This window comes from Lepisma saccharinum, chromosome 8, assembly GCF_977018435.1.
Source record: "Lepisma saccharinum chromosome 8, izLepSacc3.1, whole genome shotgun sequence".
Taxonomy (NCBI): Eukaryota; Metazoa; Arthropoda; class Insecta; order Zygentoma; family Lepismatidae; genus Lepisma; species Lepisma saccharinum.
In genome coordinates this window covers 43,013,170-43,019,206 of record NC_139236.1, presented here as the reverse complement: position 1 = coordinate 43,019,206, position 6,037 = coordinate 43,013,170, and positions in this window count along the sequence as shown.

Here is a 6,037-nt window from a genome sequence, read left to right as displayed (position 1 = left end):
CACAACGCGAGATTTGTCTTTTCAGTTTGTGTCAAGATACAGAAATTGTTGCAGGCCTGTATTGAAATTACATGTATGCTTCTTGATTGATTGATTGAATTAAAATTTTTGGGTGCATCGGCACATTAGGCCATTTTGCACCCCTCAATGTATGTGAGGAAGATCCCCTTACCTTGAAATTAAGAAAGGGGTGTAAAAACCTCCTTGAGAAAATTTTAAAATGAAAGTTGTAAATGGACTTGTATGGACAAACACGACACATTAAAAAGGTAAGGATAGTTTAAAAACTGCTCTTGTCAAAAATCTAAAAACATTTGCTAAAACAGTGCCATCATCACCCCACATGGATGAGAAATCATTAGGAAGGTTAAAATACTGTCTGAGGTAATTAAAATCGACATCCGAGAAGAATGTGTCGAACACTTAAAACAATGTCACAAGTATGGCACGACAGAAGGTCCATTCTTTGCAGCAAATAATGATGCATTAGACGGCTAGTCAGAGCCGCATCAGATAACTTCTTCTGCGTGAAAGGAATGGGACGAGGAACACCAAGTACCAGAGATGGGCTTGATAGCTCGAAGCTTGTTTCCCCTTATCTCATCCCACTTGGCTAGGCACGTATTAAGAATGGTACAGCGAAAAACCTTCTGGAGGCACCTAGATGGCAGAAGGTGGACGAGAACGTCGCCGTCTGCATCAGCAGACTTGGCCATGCTTATTCACTGCTCTACAAATATGGAACACACACAAAACAATACAACCTGCAACGAGAGCTATCTTAAACAGTACACTGCTCAAACGTTCTGGACTACAATGGAACTTTTGATTGTTATGATTAGGGAACGGAACTTTATGTGCTAAAAAACTCAGAAATATTTATTTTTTATGTGTCATAAATGTTGAAAATATGTGATAAAAACAGGAAAATATGTGACAAAAATGAAAAACATTTGGTAACAAAAACAAAATATTACATGCATTTTAAACACCTAAAATCAGTTTCTAAATGCTTACCTCTTAGCGAGCTATTTTTTGGAAGAGTTGCAGTGAATCACCATAGTTTTCTCCAAATTCTCCATTGTAAATCTGTGGCGATTATCTCTAAACAGCATCTTATATTGTGAGAAAGATCGCTCCACGTCACAAGAAACAATTCTTGCATATTTGAAGCACGAAATGTCACTAACGCTGAAGTTTTCCAAAGCTTCTTCTTCCTCTACTTCACCTTCCAAAACACGTGCAATTTGGCACAAAGTTTGAAAACCTTGGTTTTTCCCAAAAATTTCCGTACATTTAGACATTAGCACTTGTGAGTTAGATCCAGTGAGTTCTTCCAGTTTCGTTTCTACTATACGGACTTCACCCACGGAAGCTGCCAAAGTGTTCGCGGACGATTCAAGCTTTCGTATGGAATTAGAGAGAAAGGATAGGTTTGTTGAGATGTATGTCAATTCGACTTTTAAGGAGGGATCCTTCAACAGTTCTTGCAGAATTTCTATAGACGATGCGTCTTCTTTGTCGAGATCGTTTACAACAGATACAAAATTTTCAAAGTTCTGGGCATAATATACAGCTGCATCCAACCAAGTGCCCCACCGCGTAACTACAGGTGTAGGGGGAAGGGGAACCTCAGGACATTTTTGTTTAAAAATGTCTATTCTTCTAGGCGACTTGATAAAAACTTTCTTCCCATTTGAAACCAGTTTATCGACGTTGGGATAAAGAGCTCTTATCTTTTCACATATTCTATGCAACGCATGAGCCACACATGTAACGTGCACCATTTTGGGGTAGCTAACGGCAAGGCCTACTGCAGATTTTTTCATGTAAGCTGCAGCATCTGTCACTAGGAGAAGAACATTGTCAAATTTTATGCCTTCCGGCCACAATAGCTGCATTGCTTCGTTAAAAAGCCTTGCTATCGTTACATGTGTAGCCCCAGCTAGCTCTCTACACACTAGCAAATAATTTATCGTTGAGACATTTACGTCTTTATGTAGCACTCCCACAATCACATTTCCCACTTTTCTACCGGTGGAGTCTGTAGTTTCGTCAATACATACCCAAATATTTTGATTCGCACATTGTGAGCGAATATGTTGTAAGGTTTGCTCGTAACACCTGTGCAGATACGTTTTTCGCAACGTTGATTCGTCAGGCGGTTCGAAGTTCGTATATTTCGAGAGAAAGTTTCGTAAATCAGGGTTCTTTAATTTGAACAGTGGAATATCTGCGGACACAAAAGCTCTGCACAAGTTCATTGAAAACGCGGACAATTTCGACGGTTCCCCAGAAGTAGATGGAGTTTGTTGCCCGATAAGTGCCTGTCTGCCGCTCAAACGTGAAGAAGCAACAACATGCTTGTTGCTACCTAAATGCTGCGTAATTTGCGAACGTTGGTCAGCTGCGATAGATTTACCACACGGTTGGCAAAATAACACTTTGCCATCAGTTGAAAACACATCCTTATATTCTTTACAGAACTGTTGCAAACGAGATGAAACACTTGCCTTAACTTTTGGCATATCGTACGAGAAAACACCTACTGCTGCACAAGCACCGAATCAGAACATGACAAAAGCAGAAACACTCTCGAAGCTCTGCATTACGTTGTGCGTTTGCCTCATCTGGGTAATATTTTCCCCCAGTAGGATCGTAGACGAGGCGCCAAAAGTCTGCCAGCGAGCTTGTTCAAAGACAAAACAAACCTAGCACTCTCGATATGAAAGAGGTGCGGATAATAAACATTTTTCCTTGGAGGATTTCGAGGTAGCTGAAGTCAATGAGCGATTTTATGTATGTAAAATAAAAATTCGCAAAATATGTATTTACATACGGAAAACTGGAAAATATGTGTTTTTATGTAAAATAAAATTTGCTGAGTTGACATATAAGGCTATGATCAGAATTTTGGCAAAAACGAGGGTCTCTGTCTTATCGCAGAAAAAACATTTATTTACCTAAACTTCCGTTCCCTAGTTATGATGTGCTTGAAACGCAGTTGAGCCGTTTTGCCACAGTGTTGCCATTACCCTACTTTAAATATATATAATATATATATATTTGCATGAAAGGTCTTTTAAAATTAAACCTGGTTTCTAAGTTAACTCCTAGATTTTTAATATCGACAGGACAACTGGGACATGCCTCAAGAACGGGACTGTCCCAGTCAAAACAGGACATTGGTTGTCCGTAAGGTATGTTCCCATCCCCCAACTGCCGTATTATACACACATTGCCTATAAACAAGGACATTTTGAATGTACATGAGAGAAAACCAAACCAATGATGGAAAAAACCTTTGCTTAGACGACAAGGAAGAATTCTGTCATAATAATTTTCCAAGATATTGAACTGTGCTCTTGTCTTTGGAATCTATGAAACAAGGCTGCACATTAACCGAAGAGAAGGGGAGAAAGAAAGTTGGGAGCAAAGCAGTGTATGTTGCTGCAAATGGCTAGTAGCTGTACTCACTTTCTCTCACAAGTTCATTGGTTGAGCCCTCTCGAGTTACACAGAGATTTGTTTTCGTTCACTCGCCCCAGAGATTCCCAAGGCAGGGTATGCAAGAAGTTTTCCAAACGTGTGACATTAACTTACTAGCTAAATTTTTCAGAGATAAATACTATATCTGCCATTGGTAAAGCATGATCTGAAGGAGGAGGCAAGTGATATTTTAATCTAGTACATACAGTAGTATATTTATGTCCATGAAAAGCAGGGGAAAGGGTGTTAATAATATGCCCAATTGCCTCAGTTTTCCTAAGGAAAGAATGGACGTTTATGGCCATATTCCTGATTTCAAAATTCTTTACTTATATAGCAAAATATGTGCTATTACAGCTTCCTGTACACAACTAAAAACATCCATGTTCTTTTTGGTAAATTCACAACATACACCTCAAGTTCTTTCCACAACTACAAAGTGCCCAAACTATAAATAGAAGATCGTTCTGAAAAGCTCTGAAAATAACACAAAAGTGATACCAACCTCGTTGCACAGATTATTGCTCATGGGAAAGTAAAGGAACAAGCTGGAAGATTATACTATGGAATCATAGGTCATTATAACATTAAGGCAATGAGCCTGATAATTTTCTAGCACTTCCAGAGTATGCACTGCTTGCATATTAATAAAAATATAATTTTGAGTGTGATAGTATTTTGGACTTACCTATTGTGCTGTTTTCAGATTTCAGAAAAGAGTATATCTTTGGGTTGCAGCTATAACTAAAAGAGCAGAGGTCAAGTGTACCCCCCCCCCCCTTTTTGGCAAAGAAAAAGTCATGCTTCTTACATGTCTCCAGAAATATTGCAAAATTCTCTTTAATCTGTTTTTGTCTAGATTTGATTTTTGATTGAATTGGTATTTTAAGTCCACTTTATGCACAGATAGGCTAATCTGGACTGGATTTACAGTTTAAAGTGGGTTCCAAACAGGCCCGTAGCCAGGCAAGGGCCAGGGGGGCTGAGTCCCCCCCCCCCTGGCAATCCTCAAGCTCCTTATACATTAGGTAAAACTATTTTGAATTCTAATTTGTTTGAGGTGAAGAGTCAAAATGTAGACAGAATATATTATTTTGTTCACAACTTCGTTCGTTCGTCTTGTTTATGAGCAGAAGTCTAAGATTCTCTAGACTTTAGAAAGTTCCTTCATAGAGAGCCTTCTTTATCTGTACCTTCCCTGCCCCTGTTGCAGCCTCTTGTTTAACAGAAATCTATGACTTCGATGTCATCATCCACATTTCTTCCACATCTGCGTCAAATGTAGATCCCAAGTTTTGGGAACGAAGGGAAATTTTATTGCTTCGGCCAGGGGTGGAATGTACGGTAGGCCCTATGATTGAAGTGAATATTGTACATTTTAACATGTATGATATAAATATCTGTATCATCAAAAATAGTATGGAGTGTGTCAGTAGCAGTCATTAGCACTTCAAGAAATGTTTTAGAAGATAGGCTATAGAAAAAAACTAGTATTTGTATATTTCTAAATTTTATATTTTAATGACCCGCGACACACATGATTTACCTTCATTTAATACTGTTAAAATTTTGAAAAATGGACTTGGTTTACAAAGCCCACCCTGATAACCCATGAGCCCCCCCTGAAGATGAGTTCTAGCTACGGGCCTGGTTCCAAACCACTGTGCTTTGTGCCTCCACCTGGTATCGAATTCATGAATGGACACAAAGAACATCCATGCCCAGGCCAGGATTCAACCCCTGGCATCCTAGCGTTCAACCACTCTGCCACGAAGGTCTTCCCTTCTTATATACAGGGAGGTTATTGCAGCATGACACCGCAATAGCGTCGGCCGCTTGCCGGCCCAGTCATGCAACAGGTGCCGGCAAATTGCGTAACAGATAGCCCGTTACACAAACCGCTTGTTTTGTAATGTTTCCACTTTTCACAATTATAGTTACAATTACAACTTAAATAAGCACGTGCCTTGTCGTAAGGATGCTGGAAAAGGTGTCCTCTAAAATACAAATATTTCTGGCACTTTATTTCTGCCCATATCGCTTCTGACAGCATATCCAACATAAAGGATTCAATTTTTCATTCTTGTCTTGCCTTCGAATAAACAAAACCGTGACTCTTATTTTGCAGATAACACAAGATTAATCCTTTTGAACACTAGAGTCAGTGGCGTGCCCAAGATTTTCGAGGGGGGAGGTTACGTATACATTATTATGCAAAACGAAAGCGCAGATAAACGAATTATTTAACAGTGTCACTTAATTTTAACGTGTGAATATTTTTGAAGTAAAGTAGCGATCATACACTGTGTGCGTTTTTCTTTCTGAGAGCGCCATTTGAAATAAGCACTTTTCCCCTTTTGCTACTATGGGATAAACTGAATATAAAAGGCTATAACTGCTCAACAACTGCATCTTTTTAAGAAATTTAAATTCTAAATGTAAGAATGAACAAAAAGCAACATTTTATGTAAATTCCGACAATTGTGAGTCCAGGGGGAAACGGGGGCCAAATCCCAAAGTTCTATTTTCCCCGTAATTACGCAAAATT